We start from the raw sequence: 19852 nt of genomic DNA, 5'->3' as shown, positions 1-19852 counted from the left end.
TAAAAAGATCTTTGGAAGATTTAGATTTACCTGGCAGGTCTACGTTGGTGCAGTATATCGACGACTTGTTGATTGCTGCTAAAACAAGAGAAAATTGTGTAACAGACACAATAATACTTTTGAATCATCTTGCAGATGAGGGACATAAAGTGTCTCCAGCAAAATTGCAGTTTTGCAAACAAGAAGTGAAATATCTTGGTCACAGAATTGCAAAGGGAAAAAGACAGGTGACAGTTGAGAGAATAAAAATGATTCAAGCAATGCAACCACCAAGAACACAGAGACAGGTTAGGATGTTTTTGGGAATGGTTGGCTACTGTCGACAATGGATAAGTGGATTTTCGGTAATTGCGAAACCACTACAGAGACTGACAAAGTCTGATGTAAAAGATCCAATTACTCTCAATGAAGTTGAGATGGAATCTTTTGAGAACCTGAAAAAGAGTTTATGTCAAGCTCCTGCTTTGGGTATGCCAAATTATGAGAAAGATTTTTAACTATATTACAGTGAGAGAGAAGGATGTGCATTGTCTGTGTTAATTCAGAGACATGGGAATCTAAAGAAACCTATTGCATACTTCTCTGCAGTTCTTGATCCAATTGCAAAAGCCTTACCAGGTTGTTTGAAAGCAGTTGCAGCTACAAGTGTCAGTCTTGAGCAAATCGAAGGAATCATAATGGGATTTCCTGTGAAAGTTTTTGTGCCTCATTCGGTTGAAATATTACTGACAAGAGGTAAAACTCAACATTTAACAAGCAGCAGATTGACTAAGTATGAGAAAATCATACTGGGAGCAGATAATGTTTCCATTTCGAGATGCTTGAATTTGAATCCTTCTACATTACTGCCTGATTCTGAAATTGTTGATGAAGATGAAATGGAACATGAGTGTTTGGATGTCATGGAATTTTGCACCAAACCAAGGCAGGACATTAAAGATGTACCTTTGCCTGAATCAGATGTAGTCTATTTTGTAGATGGCTCCTGTCTAAGGACAGAGGGAGGTGTTTTGAAAGCAGCATATTCAGTTTGTACAGTTGCAGATGTTGAGGAAGCATCATGTCTTGAAGGAATTCGTTCAGCACAGGTGGCTGAATTGATTGCTTTAATTCGTGCTTGTGAAGTATCAAAGGACAAAAGAGTTACCATCATTACTGATAGTCAGTATGGGTATGGAGTTGTGCATGATTATGGACAGCTCTGGTCTCAGAGAGATTATCTGACATCAGCAGGGTCACCAATTAAAAATGCAGTTTTTATCAAAAGACTAATTGATGCCATACAGTTGCCAAAAGAGATTGCAATTGTAAAGTGTGCAGCACATACAAAAGGAGTGGATTATATCTCAAAGGGTAATGCCTATGCAGATGAGACTGCAAAATATTGTGCGAGAAAATGTTGTGCATACAATCGGGAAAAAAGTAAAGAATCTGATTCAAATTCATTAATGCTAACAACAGTTGTAGAGACATGGCAGGAGATCAGAGATTTACAAAATGAAGCAGATGATGAGGAAAAAGATTTGTGGTTAAGAGCAGATTGTAGACCACGTGATAAGGATGGAGTGTGGACCTACAAAGATGGCAGAATAGTCTTACCAAATTGTTTGATTGCTGATATGGCCAGATTGTATCATGGCCCAGCTCACCTTGGAAGAGATTCCATGGTCAGACTATTTCGAGAGACCTGGTTCAATACAAAATTTAGAACGATTGCAGAGTCTTTTTGTCAAAGGTGTTTATCATGCCAACAAATGAACCCAAACAGGAAATCAGTTGTGGGTACAGGGGTAATTGGTCGAGAGGGTGGTCCCTTTACCAGGTTGCAGATGGATTTCATTGAAATGCCCCTACACAATTGTTTGAAATATGTTCTTGTGATTGTTTGTTTGTTTTCAAGATGGGTGGAAGCATTTCCTACACGACATTGTGATTCAGTTACAGTGGCAAAACTGCTACTCAGAGAAATCATCCCAAGGTACGGTTTTCCAGTCACTATTGAGAGTGATGGAGGAAGCCATTTTGATAACAAACTGATGAAGCTGATATGTGAGGCATTAAGCATTGAGCAGAAAATACACTGTGCATACAGACCAGAGGCATCTGGGGTGGTTGAACAGATTAATGGGACAATAAAAAACAGGATTGGAAAAATGTGTCTAGAAACAGGTGTAAAGTGGACTGATGCTCTTCCACTTGTTTTAATGTCATTGAGAAGTACACCTGATAAAAAGACAGGTTTGAGTCCTCATGAAATACTGATGGGAAGAGTCATGAGACAAGCTTTTGTACCTGTGGGCAAATTGTTGAGCATAAATGACAGTGCTATTTTGGATTACTGTAAAAGGTTATCTGATATAGTGACTTCTGTGTCTAATCAGGTGGGAACTGAAGCACAATCAAATGAGAAAGTTCTGACACATGATTTGAGACCTGGTGATTGGGTCAGAACAAAAGTACATCGAAGAAGAAATTGTCTGGCTCCTAGGTGGCAGAAGCCTAGACAAATAATTCTGCAAATGCAGTGAAATGCAGAGGATTGAAAAGGTGGATTCATCCTAGTCATACTATTCCAGTGCCTACTCCTGAGAGTTCTGATGTTGAAAGTGATACTACAGAAGATTCTGATTCTGAAGTAGAAGGTGGAACAAATCCAGATACTGAAGATCGACAGAGAGGTCGACATCTGGAACCTGTGCCTGTGAATGGAGAGTTGACAAGAAAGGATTTGGAAGTTATTGAAATAGATTCTGAGGAAGAAGAGAATCTAGTAAAAGGAAAAACAACTGGAGTAAGTTCTATCGAGGATAGAGAAGCTGAATCAAAAGAAATTTCTGACCAGGAGAGTATCGAAAAGCAGAAGTCAAGCTCTGAAGTAAGGAACGGAAAACCAGAATCTGGGAAGTTGGAGGTAATTGAAGAGGAGGAGGAAGACGAATTACCGAGTACCAGTGATGGGAGACAAAGCATAGTTCCTGAAGGAGTGAAACTGCCGAATAGAGAAGTTCCTGAGCCAATCATTGAAGTTTCAGACTGTGATACTGAAGAAAGTGACGTGGATGGTGAAAGTAGAAGTTCAAAGAAAAGATCTTGGAAGTCAGAGACAAGTGCTTCTGAACCAAAGAGAAAATTTGTGAGGAAAACGGATTTTTGGCCTGGTGGAAGATTGAGAGTCAGGTTGATCAAGAAACCGAAAGAACAGGTAGAAGAAATCAGTAGTCAAAAGGGTCCTGAAAAGGAAGTTGGAGTTGGGAGAAAAATTGAAGTAGTGACAAGAAAAGGAAAGAGGATTATAAGACCAAATCAGAAATATAAATCTCCTGAGTGGACTTATCTAGTAATTCCACCTGTTATTGACATTTATGATAGTAGTCAAGAAGAAGACATTGAAGAAATTAGTGACAATGATTGAAGTACAGAAATTTTAATTGGGATTTTCTGAGTTTTTAATTTTTGGCAAAAGGCTGAAGAAATCTTGTTAGGTGACACAAGGTCGAAGAAAACTTGTTTAGTTGAGGAAAACTTACTTTGTGACATAAGGTCGAAGAAATACTGTTAGGGGTTTTTAAAAAAAAAATATATATATATTTTAAAAGGGGGGTGTAAATAATTAATCATTTACATTTTAAAATTTTAAAATAGTTTTTAGTTTTTTCTGTTTCCTTTAAAGGCAAAACTAACCAAAGATGCCTTACGTTATGGAACAGAGTACTTCAAGGTGTTCCATTTTTAAGAGATGCTGTAAGATGACTCTGGTGTGTCTGCTCATTTTAATTCTGCTCTGGTTAGTTTTAGCTGTGATCATTCCATTTGAAATTAACAAAGATTTTAACAAAGCCAACATGACAAGCAAAGCTTCAGTTAGTCAAAATAAAAATAGTGCATCAGGCAAAATTATTGATCATCAACCTAACATTCATCAGGACAAATCTATTAGTGATTTTTCAAGCAATACATTCACAAAGCTTTTGAGTGAATATGTCAAGGTAATGGATGCAAAAGATTGCTACGTCTGTGTTAAATTACCTGCTTCTGTTTCAGAGGGAGTGACATATAATATGCTTCCTCTTACATATGGTGTGACATGCAGTGTGTTAGCTAGCTTGTTTTACCAAACTGGACGCTTAGAATACTATTATTCAGATTTTGACGAGATTTTTGCAAATTTAAAAATTGAAGGTGCTTTGAATAAGCATAAAAAAGCGAAACAGATGAGGGAATTTTTCCTTGTCACTAATGAACTCACCTATGAGTATGCTTACAAGAACAATCTAACCTGCAAACTAAGTGCTGAAGGAAAGAAGTTTTTGAACCTAGTTGAAGAGAGGAGAGCAATCTACAAGAGAAATGAAATAGTCAAGCAGACTAAGTCTAGGTTCTGGCAGAAAGAGGATGAGAAGCTAAATGGCAAAATGCTTGCTAATGTTGCAATTCACATAGACAAACCAGTTAGTGGTAAGCTTTGCATTAGAAGAGACAATACACTTTTTGATAACTACTTTGTGGGTGCAAGTAATTGTGAAGATACTTATCAGATCATGGGAGGTTGGGGATTCAAAGGTGGAAAAGATCCAATTTTTCCTGGAATTTATTTTGTTTGTGGTGACAAGGCTTACTACAATCTCCCTGATCACTGGTATGGAACTTGTTATGTTGGGATTGTTTTTCCTAAGATGTTCCATGTTGACAAAGATTCGGAAGGACTGTTCAAAATCAACAATTATGTAAATAGGGTTAAAAGAGAAACTTTTACAGAGGTTTTGGGAAATATTTTTCAAGCAGTGATACCTTTTGTAGGTATAACCCTGAATGCAGGAAGAATCAGAAAATTGTCCACAATTGTTGACAGATTGTCAACAGATACAGCTGATGGTTTCCAATTAGTGAATGTTGAAGTCATTGCAATCAGATCCATGGTGATTCAAGATCGCCTTGCTTTAGACATACTCCTAGCAAAAGAGGGAGGAGTCTGCGGCATTTTACATGTGCAACATTGTTGCACCTATATCCCTGATGAAAGTAAGAACATTGAGATGTACATTAAAAACATCACAGAGATGCATTCAGAGATAATTCCGTTAGAAGAAGATTTTTCAGAAAAATTTTCTAAAAGATTACAATCAATTAAAAATTGGTTTCATGACATTGGAAGTTCAGTTCTTGGCAAGATTTTGGCACCTTTGATTGTGATAATATTCATTTTTGTTCTGACAAAAATTGGTTGTTTGTTGCATAAGAGAAAGAAACAAATGAAGGAAAAGAGAAGAATTTATAAAATCAAAAAAGAAGAAGAAAGGGAGATTGAGTTACAAGAATTACATAGAGCACGTTATGACAATTGCAAGGATTTTGCAGAAACAAATTTCTAGAAATACTGACACAGATGAATTTGAATCATTTTCCAAGAAGTCTAAATTTCCAAATTTTGGGTGGTGGTGTGGTGATTTGTTAATCACCAGATGAGGGAGTTTATGGAGCGAGATAGAAAACAGAAATATGTTTAAACTCGTGAAGTCACACTTCCATAACATGAAATAATAATATTAATAATTTGTGATGTGTTATGCTAACACAATCTAGATTAAACTTTACACACGGAGACATTAACATGTGTGCTCATAAACGTGCATAATTGTTGCATCTTTTGTTCGTGCAAAAATAATAAATTAATGTTGTCGTTTTCGTTTTGTCATTACTAACTGCAGCAGATTTAAAAGAGGCATGTGCTTATTTTGCTTTCCTTGTCTATGTGGTGTCATTTCTACTATTCTAGGTGCACATAAGGTTTAATGGTTTCATGAAGTCTGGTAAATATAAAATGCTGGTTTATTTGTTTGCTTCTTGCTAGGTAACTTTAGACTAATTGGGAGGGTTAATCAATTAGTAAACGAAGGGTGGAAACAGAATAAATAATATTTCTTACATTAATACTTTTCTTGTGTTTGTTTTATACTAGAAAAATAAGTTGCCTGCTTTTGGGCCTAGTTTGCTCGAGTTTGCTAAAAGATGAATTTAATTTCTGCAAGGAGCACGAGATGTCCATTCTGAAAGTTTCCATCAAAGTTTCATTCACTGAACAATAAAGGAGCGTTGTCATTATTTTTGTCGGACGTGGCCAAGGTCAGAAACCGGTAGAAAGAACATTAGATAACTTGGCCTCCGAGGATGTGTATTGAAACCAGTGAGAACTCTTGCTCAAATTTGTTGCAAATCAAGGAAGCTTTGGAACACGTACAAGAAAGACAATGGTCCCAAAGAATATGACCGAATGGAAGTTTTGAAATGTGGGTGACATGTCACTTGTCACTCTTGGACCAATGAGACATCGACTTTTGCAAAAAAATTTCCTTTACTTAGATTAGCTAGCATAGAAAGGTATAAAAATCCCATGCCCTAGGGATGGGCTGGCTGCTGCTTTCCAACTTTCAGATGAGGGTGCCGTGCTGTCGGACTTTGCGTGGAGCACGTAAGAACCCTTAAAGACTTTACTTTATTTCCATTTATTTAGCTTAGCTAGGGATTTAGGATTTTAGAAATGCTAAACTTATAATTCCTTGCTTAAAACTGTATTTCTTTTATGATATTTTTCAAACATGCTTGCTATGATTCTAATAAAATTTGCATTTATAAAATTATATTCCTAATAATTCAAAATTAGTTAATAAAATCTTACTCTTGAAAACAAGCTGGTCTTGGTTATTCAGAAGTACAGGTTACTATTAGCTAGATGCCATTGCCATGGTGGTCATTTAAATAGTTAGGATTTGTTCAAATGATGTCATCGTTTACCGCGGATGTATATAATTGTATATAATTTGTAAATAAGTTGTATAGGTTTAATTTGGCCACCTGATTCAGTAAGTCAAAATATGTCATGTTTGGTTAATGGGTCCATGAGTTAGAGTAATATTTTATAAAGTAGGTTATAGAGTTAGGTAGCATTGCTTATGGCATATTTCCTATAGGCCGCTGGATCAGTACCATATAGTTGGGTAACAATAAACATCTGTTATTCAGCGCCAAGATGCCCCTTTGGGGGTGAATAAGCTCTTTACAAATACACATGTTATGTTCTGCCATTGGGTCGAAGTGCCTCATTCTGACTACAAAGTGTACTCTTGAGGCAGCCAGCTCTTACTCTTGAATGCCTCTACTCTTCGAAGCTCGGTCATACACTCAAACGATAGACTTCCTTTGACGTCACCTCACAGCCTACACGTCTCTAACTCAGCCAGCAGGAGGAAAGTAGTCTTTATCCTTTACCTGCCTACACAGCCTACACGTCTCTAACTCAGCCAGCAGGAGGAAAGTAGTCTTTATCCTTTGACCTGCCTACACAGCATACACGTCTCTAACTCAGCCAGCAGGAGGAAAGTAGTCTTTATCCTTTGACCTGTCTACCTGCACCTTCCAACCTCATCGCCTGAAGACCAGGTGCCCCTACTGATGGGCTTTTACACTTGTAGCATTCTCCATGCCTGGCCTTCTGCTAACAATGGCAATTACAGGCAACAGTGGTGAACTAGCGTTGATGCTCAACATTAAAATATTCACAGGATGTATCCAGTTAAGAATAAAAAGGACAGGATCGGTGCTCACCTAAAAGGTTACCCTGTTGCCACTGAGTGTATCTCAGGGCCAGTCTCCCATATTTACAAAAGGTTCCTGTTTGTTTGGTGAGGCCAAAGCAAGCAACACAACTGATGTCGACAAAACTAAGTATCAAGTGCCTGGCAGGCCTGGCTTAGCGCTGGTGGCATCCAGTGAGACAATCATATTTGGCACCCACCCCTCAGGCTCCCCAAACTTCCACTGGGGAAAAGTGAACATAATCTTTCCAAAGTCCCTCTCGCACATACATTTCATTTGTTTTAAAGCACGGAGAAAGGCTGTCTTTACAAATAAGAATGTATATCTACCCAAACAAACCCTTTTTGCCATCATTAGGAATAGATAACGAAAGACTGGGGGAAAAACATAGCATCCTAAACTATTTTATGCAGCTGGCATGCAGTTCTTTGAATAAAGTTCGTAACAATCACTGTTCTATATTAAGATTGTATCTTATGAACTACGTTGACAAAAGGATCTCTGTGACAAAAGCAGTAATCCACTCACCTATCCACATAAAATACAGAGCTTTGATCTGCACAGTACGTGTTCAATGCAGCAGGAATATTAACCCTCTGTGCTACTTCACGGCGAGTCAAAACTGCCATTAGCCTAGACAAAACTCCATTCTCTCTCTAGCAGGAACATTAATCACAAGAGCTATCCTTGACATTTTTACCTGAAAGCTGGACACACAAGGAACTCTGCCGCAAGTGTTTTTAAAAAGTAAGTTATTAAACCCCCTCCCTCCCCCCCCCCCCAGGTCAGTGCCAAGTGTTGCCGCACCAGTCGCACCACCCTAAAGCCGGGCCTGGTGCCTGACGCTTTGTTATACCTTGACTACGAGCACGTTCCTGGTTGGAGAAGCAGAGACCGGCTGATGCCAGGATGCGGCACGTCCCTACACCCACGAGGCTTCTGGAGCCCATTCAGACCTTTGGAGCGGTGCCCAGAATAAATGACCTCCGCACTGATATCTGGTTCATGTGTGCATTGCACTTTCTCTTATGTCAAACACAACCCGGGGCAGGGCAGGCAAGGATTGGCACGTCCTTTTGTGACGCTTTGATACATCTGCACGTGCTCCTACCACAGCACTCTGTGCAACACTCTTTAGTGCAGATTGTGTGCATCCCCTCCGCACGAGTGCAGCATATATTGCATGGGAGGAGCACAATATGCGACTGCTCAAACCGGTTTATGAATCTGCCATACATTTTCGACCTACGTGAGTATTTCGCATCCACACGTTGAAGAAACAACACATGAACCGGTTCCACAGTTTCGAACAAAAAGCAGAGCCTGGAGCAGAAATACACGTCACCCTAAAACTCAGTTTACCTATTGCCCAAGTGAAGTGCTTGGAAGGATGTGTGTTCTATGTTTAAAAAAACATGTTACTGTACGCCTAGCCTTTATTTTCAGCTACATTCAATATGTCATTCTAATAAGGATGCTGAAATGTCCTAGTGGGATTCTTGGAATTCCAAAGCCCTAAAACAACCCACAGAGGTCAGGATGTCCAGTTTGCATACACTAAACATTATTCATGTGGGCGCGTGGCAGAATTGGACACGTGTCTATGAAGAGCAACCAACTGAGGCAGCACTGTAGCCTCTATGGAACACCTCAAAAAGAAGACACTACTGAAAGTTAATCCAGAACAGACTCAAAATGATGATTTATTTCCCCTATGCAGAGACCAGAAGTGAAAGGGACACGTTCTATGTACTGTGATGTTCCTGGCAGCATACATACAATCCTGCTTTCATTAAGGCCAGTTCTGTTCAGTATCGTTTTTATTTATTTCTAACCTGCTTGTGCATAGTATTTGCAAGTTCAACAGCCTAGACAGAGGTCAGCCTGTTCTGTTTGCCTGAGATAACAATTTCAAATGTCTTGAGTGATACCCTTCTGTTATCTGCTGTGTTGGATCAGTTCAGTGTGCTGGAGGGGTGCCACACTGGAGACAGTAGCTGTACTTGCCTGGCCACTCATGAGTCATGACTCATGTGCTATGGAGACCTTCAGCAATAAATGTACAAACCCCTAGTCCCATCAGCACCTGCCAAGGCACGTTTTCACCTCTTTGAAATATCAACAGAGGCTAAATAACATGTATGGTCTTAGAGGGACCGCCGAAGAGTCCCATGAGGGTCTGCTCCCCAACCGCACCCCATTCACGAAGAAGGAGTATCACCATCAGATGAGCAGCTAAACTGAATGGAGATGTTTGGCAAATGGATTAACAGATTGTATTTATCATTTGAATGGAAGAAGTGATAGAATATCAATATATGCCATGAACCACACTATCCCTAAAAATATCTCATTCAAAGGCGGCCAAAAATAGAGCGAAAACGAAATTGGAAACAAACTGTTCATGGTGAACCACAGAATTCTGCCCTCACCCTTTCCCACATGTTCTGGAGGATCTTGACCACACCACGAGGAGTGGACTGAGTTGGACTTCCGTATGGCTAGAAACACAAATTACTCCCAGGGTACAACCTTTAGGAATAGTGTGAGTCTATGTTGCATGAGCCTTAAAAATTAGAGTAATCACAGACAAAAATGAATATCCTGATCTTGCAGTTTTGTGGTGACCTGCATCTGTTTCAAATTAAAAATTTAGGAATGATGGGGCATCTTAGAGGGTACAGAATGTTGCTCAGTGCCACCATAACCCCTTTGGCTTACCTGTGTGATGCCCCTACAGTAACTAAACTCCAGTGTCCCTATAAGTATACCAAATTTCGAGCATCTTCCTTTTTAGACCTTATGTACAAATACTTTAACAAGAACTGGCAAAGCTAATAGGTCTGGGTCTTAGGTGACCAAGTTCTCTATTTTAATGGATGTGCGTTCAATGGATGTAAGGTTGCTAATAATCAAAATGCAGATTACAGGAGTCAACTAATTCTCACTGTGGAATGCAATTTCAAAAAGCCTGTTACCATGAGCAGTATGGCTCGAAAGACAGACATGGCACTGCAAGGCAAGTTGGGACGTTTGAAATATCCACCAGTAGGTTGTTTTGGGAGTACTGTCTGAGCATTTTCTATCAGCTCCATATGGAGTCTAGTTATCAGTTTGGGAAAGAGGGTGTAGTACACATCTGAGTGCTGTTCCATAGATGGATGATGGTTGTGCATGCCCAAGTGTTACAAATGTGGGAGGCCTTTAAGGTCATACGTAGAGGATCATGCAACGCAAAGGAGGTAGACATACACTCTTCTTTGGGTGTGTTACGGAGCCAGACTGGCAGGCCTGGTGGCCCATTAATATGTTTCCCCCGTCTTGTTCCTCCCAAATTGCTAAGAACTTGGGGGTCAAGATAGACAAGGGGCTAACGTTGAAAGCCCAGATCCTCGGTGTGACGGGTACGTGCTTCGGCCTCCTAAAGATGCTGCGGAGGTTTCTGCCCTTTTTATCGGAGGAGCACAGGAAGATGACTGTGCAGGCTTTGGTCGGCTCTAGGTTAGATTATTCTAACGTTCTTTACCTGGGCCTACCAGAGTACCTGCTACAGCGGCTCCAAGTCGTGCAGAACGCTGCCGCTAGGGCGATTTTTGGATTGAACAGACGAGTAAGTGCTGCGGGTTTGCTGCAGACGTTGCACTGGCTTCCCATCCGCAAACGGATTGCCTTTAAGGCATTGACTTTGGCCTATAAAGCGCTCCATGCGGTGGGAGCGAAGTATCTCCAAAAGAGACTTGCCTTTTACCATCCGGCTCGTTCTCTGAGGTCAGAATCTCTGTTCCTGGCGGCTGTCCCGCGTGTGAAGAGAGCCCGCCTGGGAGGCCGCTCCTTTGGAATGCTGGCGCCACAGATGTGGAACTCATTGCCGCTCACACTTCGGGGGGCCACCAGTTTACTTGCCTTTAGGAAAGGCCTCAAAACCTGGCTGTTTACTCAGTAGGCCGTTCCGCTGTTTTCTCTTTCTGTGTTCTTTTCCTCTCCTTTTTTTAATGTGTTATGTTATTGTGCTGCAGTTCTTCTTACTTAAAGCGCCGGGACACTCTTTTTGAGTAGCCGTGCGCTATACAAAAAAATAAATAACATAACATAACATAACATAACATAACATAACTCCACGTCTTACACAGCGACCTTGCACATCTAGAGAAAGAAATTAGGGAGTTTAAACGTATGTTTTCAGAAGATCATGAGTCCTCCATGCTTGCATCCATTTGGAACAAGCTATCAAATACAAGGAGGCTGCACAGACTATCTCGGAAGAGAGGCACAGGCCTGACGCTTCGGGGAGGGTAACAGACCGGGCAAGTCCCTTGCCCTACTGCTTCATAAGCCATGGGCGAGTGACTACATTACTGAGATTCGTGATGACCACTCACAAGTACACACTACCACGGAGGCTATAGATGCAGCCATGATTTACTTTTTCTCAGCCCTATATCAGACTCACCAAGGCTCCGTTCCCCTAGACCTTACTGCCTATCTGGACTTGATTCAGCTTCTATGGCTAAAAGATGGCCATAGACAATATTTGGACAAACCTTTCACAGAATAGGTCATCCGGGTTATCAGTGCTATGCCTGCAGATGGGCGCCTGGTCTTGATGGCCTCACTGCCACGTGTTATAAAGAGTATGGCCCCTTTCTGCCCCACACCTGCTTGCAACGTACCAAGAATTACTCTCTTCTGGAGTCTTACCTCCCTCCTTGCACGAATCCCTCATTGTAACAATTCTTAAACCAGGCAGGCATTCTCAACACTGCAACTCATATCACCCATTATCCCTGATTAACACAGATAACAAAATTCTTGCAAACGTATCGTCTCATTCCTCCTTCAACTCCTATCAACCATGGTGAGGTTGGTTCAGGCAGGCTTGGTCTCGGGCAGGTTAACATCCTACAACGTGCACACCTTCTTTGCTCTCCTCCACACTATTGAACCAGCCTTGTGAATGGCGGCAGTATTCTTTGATGCCACGAAGGCGTTCAAATCTCTTGAATGGCCATACCTCTTCGCCCTACTCATGCACCTTGAAGTGAGCCCAACATTCATTAAACTAATCGGTCTGCTTTATTCTCAACGGGTGGCCTGACTGCGCGTGAACTGAATAATCTCAGCCTCCTTTACTGTGACAAGGGGTACCCGTCAGGGATGCCACTTCTCTTCCATATTTTTTGCGATTGAGCCACTTGCTGCCCTGCTTCGCCAGCACCATGCCCATTGCCGACTTGAATTTTATCCTCGCAGAATCCTAGTTTTGCTATATGTGGATGATACCACTTTCTTTGTCAGAGACCCGCATATACATTTAAAGACTATCATTAAGGAATTACCCAGATACAGGGATTTGTCGGGTGTTAAGATGAATTGGACATAGTCGCTTGTTTTCCCACTGAGAGACAGAACGTCACCCTTCACCTCCGAATTTCTACTTGCCTGGGCAGATGGACCCGTCAAGAACATCAGGGTCTGGCTCAGTAGAAATATTGATGATTTATGGAAAATGATTATCCACCCTAAATTCCTCTACCTCTTCATCAACTAGCTGCTTCCCTGACCACTACACTTTTGCCGACAGCTTCGAACACGTCTCATTTCGTTGGCATCAGTGGGTGGACAGCTTTGTATTTCATGGGAGATTGACACTTCTATTCAAGCAAGGTGGCTAGTCCTTATCAGGTGGCATCTGTGCCCCTGATAAGGATTTGTACTACTTGAGAGTCCAGGCCCAGTTTTCCCACCACTGCCTCTTTACTATTCAGTTCTTTTAACACATTACCCCTGAATCTGACCATGCAGCACCCTCCCCTCTTCAGATGGTGATGTTTATTCCCCCGAGGCACCCGCAAGCTCAGATTGATACTGTGGCAGGTATGGTATGGGTGTGGAACGAGCTCAGATGTAGGGCCCGCATTGAGAATCTCATTGCTTCATCTATGCCACTCATTGGGCACCCCTCTTCCCCCATCACTGACGATCCTGGAACACACTCTAGATTGTGCAAATTGCACCTTACATCCATCAGCACGATCTAACCATTCAACACTTTTCTCTCCCCACGGCAAGCAGACACTTTTACGTATTATTAACTTCGCACTGCGACCCCTGCAATACATGCCTCCTTCCCAAATGCCCCGCCTATATTTCAAGTGCTTGAGGTATCTCTGATTGCCCAATCTCTACGCAAGCTTAGAACACGAATTTACGCAGGGATTTAGACTACTGTGCCAATACGCACCCCAATGATCAGGAACACATGAGACACAGACATAACACCCCCCTCCTTACAGATGAACAATGGTGCTATTGCTTCACCCAAGCAGGCACACTCTACCCCAACTATCGAATACGCCTTATTAACTTTAAATACGTCTATCGACTCAACCGCACTCCTGAAAGACTGTTCTGGATGGGACAAGGTACAGATGCATGATGTGTCTGTTGCTCTTTTCCCACCGCCAGTTTTATACACCTCAGTTGGGATTGCCCTTGAATCGCTGACTACTGGACTTAAGTATTTGCAATGATTGAAGACATCACGGGACACCCTCTTGAGCACACTCCATTAATTGCGCTGCTAGGTTATGTAACAAAAAGTGCCGCCAAAGATGTGGAAATTTGCAGTGATCCTTCTTCTGCTTGGCCAAGCGTAGGGTTGCGATGCAATATGGTAGACATGCGCTGCCGCTTGCAGCTGACTGGGTCTGGCTTAAAGATGCAGCATACTGTCAGGAACAGCTTGTTGCCTTCTGGGAACTCTTTCCCACAAGATCTCCGCCTAAGGATATTAGGGGCCTCCTTGAATTGTATCTCTATGCCTGAGAGGATGCAGCAGAGAATGGGCAAGATGGCACAGAAGCTGTACTTTCAGCTCCATAAGGTGTTGCACAACACTATCTCACTTTGACTGGACCAATAACTGGTGTACTTTGCCATTTCCTGCATGATACAGACCTTCTTACGCCATCACCTAAACTGTAAATGCTGTAACATGATTCCGCTGAGTGACCGTTTATTTCTATAATCTCTGTCCCCCTACCCCCTTTTTTTGTCCTTATTTTCTTCACAACGGACTATGAAGAACAATGTTCACTTCTACATACTGGTCTGTATATCGTTGTCATCCTTATACTCCATGCTCATTGTATTCTGTATACCTCTGAACTGCGAAATGTAATAATGCATTTAGTTAAGAAATATGTGAAGATATGCCCCATCAGATAATACTAGTTTAGTGAGGTTATATAACCTAATGAAATGTTGGATGAAAACATCATTTTCATAACTTTGAGGACTAGAATATAAATATCTCCTATAAATTGAAACTGTTTATAATATGGCTAAGCTTAGTCAATTTGGCATTTTAAAATGTAGGTGGGCTTTATGATTATTTGAAGGTATTGATACTGTTATTTCACTATGTCATGTAGTTCTCTTTCATCTAAAATAAACTAGGTTTGAAAACGGAAAAAAAATCTACGAAAAAGCAGGCCGGCAGTATGAAGGGAAGGTTGGCAAAGTAGTACAGGTGGTGAGAAAACATCACTATTTTGTATAATGCTATGTGACCCGCCAACGACAGAGGCAACTTGGTCCAGAAGGATACCTGGGAGTACAGATTTCATGGCACGCAGAAGGTTATCCTCCAGTGTGTCTACTTCTGCTTGATAGATACTGATTCCTAAGTATTTAAAGGTGTGGGACTCCCACTTACGTTTTTTACCCCATAGGGTCACTTGAAGTTGTGGTTGGGATTTCTGGAGTGGGAATACGCTGGATTTTTGTGTGGTTAACTACTAGCCCTGCGTGTGTTTGAGAATCCCATCAATCGGGGTCAAGATGGAGTGGGCATTGCGGATATAAAGCAAAAAATCACCAGCATATAAGGAGACTATATGTGTCTTCCTGTCCACTCAAATTCCTAGCTCCTCTCCCAATGCTCTTAGTGTGGCTGTGAGGAGTTCAAGTGCTAAAGCAAATAGGTTGGGAAGTAGGGGCCAGCCCTGACTGGTGCCTCTGCTGATACTATATGTCCCCAAGACATGCCTCCCGCCTCCCTGTTCTAGCCCCTGCCGTGGGTTCAGAGTAAAGAAGTCTGATCCAGCTTATCATAACTGGACCTAGTGTGTAGCTGTTTAAAACAGTATAAATGTAGTCCCACTGTTTGGTGTCAAAAACCTGTTCTATGTCAATGACTATACAGGCGGAGTGGGGCCAGAGTGTAAGGGATTGTTCCAATATCTGATAAAGCAGTCGCTGATTCAACTGTTTTAAAAACATATAATATCACTGAGTATGATGTAGATCCATATCTCAGAGAGTATTACAATTTTCCTATTTCAAAACTCAGAGAAGGAATCACAACATATTCACCATTATTGTGTTCAATCTAAACAAATTCATACAAGTAAGGAATGCATGTCTGTAGTAGTATGGGTAATATGGGTTTAGTTCTTCTTATTGATAAAAGCAGAACAGCATCAAGTTTGCCTGTCACGCTATCACTTAGGGTGAGTATGAAATTGATGTGTACGGGTGGCAGGCCATTACAGTTAGAAACATCTATCCCACTCATAAAACGGATGAGGGGAAAAGAATAGGCGGGAGGGAATACAGAGAAGAAAACCATCTGCATAGTCTTGCGGGCCAGTAACCACTAGCTCCACTAAACACCTTACACATCTCAGCTAACTTACCCAAAGAAACTTCATTATCGTGAACAGAGATTTCAAATGATGAAACCATCCATTCCTTCTCCCAGTCCATGTACAGCTAGGGTAGAGTACATGTCTGTGTTCTATCGAGGGCAAAGATCTAAAAAATGTGTGTGAAAATATATATGTAGCTGGAATGGGTATGCACATCCCACCAAATTCTTAACATAGTTATTCGATGTCTTAGTGACCTCCAATCTTCATTACCAAAATGAGTCCCACAATAATATTCTCCAAAATGTCAGGCGTGTGAAAGAAAAGCACGTACAATCCAAATGTGACAAAACGAGCGTGCACTTGCACGTTCAAAGGACGTTTGTGGACACCACACCTCGGTTCAAGCATATCGCAGTATAAGTACCGGAAATCACCTCAGTGCATGTGGAAGATGTTCAAATCTCAAAACATCATTTATCAAGTGAATTACACTATTGTATTGGTCATTATCAGGCGTTATAGAGGGAAAAACCAGTGAGCGGGAATTATACATTTCAAATACAATAATAATACACAAATGCACTTGCAAGTTCAGAAGAAATTTTTAGATATCTCCTCGCAAGTCGTGCACATTATAGTGTGAAAAAGACCCAGGGATCAATTTGGTATACACTGGGAATATTCATAGCTCAAGACAGTTTTTTAGTACAATATTGAGTATTATTGACAGTCATGTTCCATCGAGATCCCTCTTACTCAGATCTTGTAGTTGTTGCTGTACAAACACATGAAAGGAAAAATGACACAGTGCTCCACAAAGTACTGTACTTAACACTTCCGGCCCAAATGATATATACTATTACGCGAGCATTGGCACATGTTGATATGTTTGTATATAAGTATAAAGATCACCAGCGAATTACACTCCACAACCATTAAACTTAGTATCCCATCAGTGCGTCTTACTCAAGCCCTCTTAGTCACTCACCCATGTTTGGTCATGATGCGGCACGCGTATTCTGCGTTCCCCAAAATGTGTTCAAGACACTGTTGTTTCTACGACCGCCTAAAATACCAAGTAGCTCTCGAGATAAAGAAAAGACTAGACTATAAACGCATCGTTCTTTTACAACAATTAAATGTTATCAACGAAAGACGTTCCGCAGTGTTCTTGTCTCTATTCTTTAACATGTCACAACGTTTAACCTTTCTGGCTAAGGCTGCTGCTTGTTTGAGAACAGGCTTTTTGTAACCCCTGTTCATCAACCGCTGGATTGTTTGATCGGTGTGTGCCGCTCATTGTATATCCTCACTGCAATTTCTACATATGAGGATCATCTCACCAAAGGGGATGGCCCATTTCGTGCACCATGGGTGGGCGCTCTGGAAGTGTAGTATGCTGTGTAGTATGCTGTTAAGGGAGAGGTTAATATAAACAAAACAGTTGCCAATGCTGCGCAATTTAATAAATAAAATTTCAATGCCCAATGATGTAAAACAATTGAAGCATGACCACCATGTACAGTGTGTTTCAGATATTTGCTAATTTTATTTTCTCAAGGAATAGAAAAGTCATTCAATTTTTTTTGAAATTTCTAAAGATTATTAATGTTAGGGAGGGGAGTAGGTTGTGATTTAAAATGCGAACCAGTGTGGAACAGAACGTGCAAGTGACAACAGATATAAACAAAAATTAATAGTAGTCTTAAACTCACATTCTACATTTGCTCTGTGCAAGTCTTCCATACAACAATCAAACTCACAAGGGTAGTTGGACAAACGACACAAAAAACATACAGTGCGCGGTGAAGGAGATTATCCTAATATTTACAAACGAATAAGTTGATATTGTTTTTAAGAAACAAAGTGTCCTAACCAGAAACCGAATAGCATGGTATTCGGAGAATGGTGGGGCACTAGTACTATTTTAAATCACCATTGAGTATATGATGTAGCAGGCCATCTAACCAATATACAAATTGCTCAATGTATAACAATATTCACTTCTACAAGATTGGCCACTTAATAATGAAATAAATTCACAACAACAGAGAACAAAAAGGTCGACGCGTTTCGAAGCCCCTTTAGAATGGGGTTTCTCCTCAGGACCTAGCCGGTAATTAAACCTGCAACGACAAAACACAAAAGAGCGACGTCTTACTTAATTTTGAAGTTTGAGCAGACCTTCAACTTGTCTCCAGACCAGCAAAACGAAGAAAAATACCTTATCTTCTGAAGAAACGATCATTTTCTTCTCACAAATCCATTATTAATGTTGGTGCTCTTGAAATTCTCAACTGTGAAGAAAAGATCTACTATCAGATGCGACACGGTGCCTGATTGGACTACTGTTTAAGAGAGGGCTAGCAAGTGCTCCTACCTTCGTGCAGAAGTCTGTGCACGGACACTTCTCATATTTCTTTTTCAATTTCCTTTTTCAATTTCAGGTTCCAAAACAACTTTTTGCACCCTGCAGGATGAAAAACAAGTGCGGAAATGTAACTAGCTAGCTCTGTTCTGTTCATGCGAACAGCGGTGGTTAATCAAACAGGCAGGGACTCCAAGGCGGCTTACCTGGATTCGGGTTTCCTTACTCCTCACTTGCGGTCGGCGTGTCTGAATCAGCCGTCGCGGGGTGAAACGCAGCAAGTGCGTCATATGGAACAGACTCATTACGGGACTGCTGGGATTTGTAGTTTACAATACAAATCCGCGAATGTCATGTATATTTGTCATGATTGACGGAGACATTGTTTGGGGGCCCCTAATCCGGTTCTCATTATTAATTGATATACCAGTTGTTTAATGTTAAAATTATGCGTGCAGCCTTTAGAAATTTCAAAAAATTGAATGACTTTTCTATTCCTTGAGAAAATAAAATTAGCAAATATCTGAAACACACTGTACATGGTGGTCATGCTTCAATTGTTTTACATCATTGGGCATTGAAATTTTATTTATTAAATTGCGCAGCATTGGCAACTGTTTTGTTTATATTGATATTTGGCGCAGCCTTACTGCGTTTTTGAGCCAACCCCTTTTGGTGTTACTTAGTTAAGGGAGAGGGGTTGGCCTAACGGCTAAGCGCGCTCGACCTCGGACCTGGGGAACTCGGTTCGAGTCTCGGTAACGACGCCAAAAACCCCCTGTGATTCTGGGCAAATCACTTAATCTCCCCGTGCCTAAAATGAAAGTGTGTCCTCATGTAACGTAACTGGTGCTATGTAAAGCGCTCTGATAACTGATTCGGTTCGGTTCTATTTCGCGCTATATAAAACTCTGCAAAAAAAAAAAAAAAATGTTGTTTCTTTATGAAAAAAAGTGATGTGTAGGGCGTTATCCCATACATAGAATTCTACATCCAGGAACTGGATGCTAGATTTGGGCAAGTTCATTGTAAATTTTACGTTCTACGGATTCTTATTCATATAGTCAAGGTATGACTTAAAACTGAGTTCTGTGCCTGTTCAAATGATAATATCATCTGTGTACAGCCCCCAATAATCGATGTCTTTCAACCATGTTGTGGCTGACGGGGCCCATACATGTACTTGTTCCACCCACCCCATAAAGAGGTTTTCATACGACGTGGCAAATTTGGACCCCCA

General features: G+C 41.1%; 1 long non-coding RNA gene across 1 annotated transcript; it reads right to left on the bottom strand.

Annotated features, from left to right (window-relative positions):
- Positions 1-17773: 17773 nt before the first annotated feature.
- LOC144821754 (uncharacterized) lies at positions 17774-18900 on the bottom strand. Its single transcript, XR_013608422.1, has 4 exons — positions 18819-18900; positions 18625-18714; positions 18469-18541; positions 17774-18370 (listed from the first exon to the last, which is right to left on the bottom strand). It is a non-coding gene; the product is annotated as an uncharacterized LOC144821754 (long non-coding RNA).
- Between the last annotated feature and the right edge of the window lie 952 nt (positions 18901-19852).

The sequence above is a fragment of the Lissotriton helveticus genome, chromosome 2_2 (assembly GCF_964261635.1).
Source record: "Lissotriton helveticus chromosome 2_2, aLisHel1.1, whole genome shotgun sequence".
Classification (NCBI taxonomy): Eukaryota; Metazoa; Chordata; class Amphibia; order Caudata; family Salamandridae; genus Lissotriton; species Lissotriton helveticus.
Note: the sequence above shows the minus strand (reverse complement) of the source record. Positions and strands in the feature narration are given on the sequence as shown.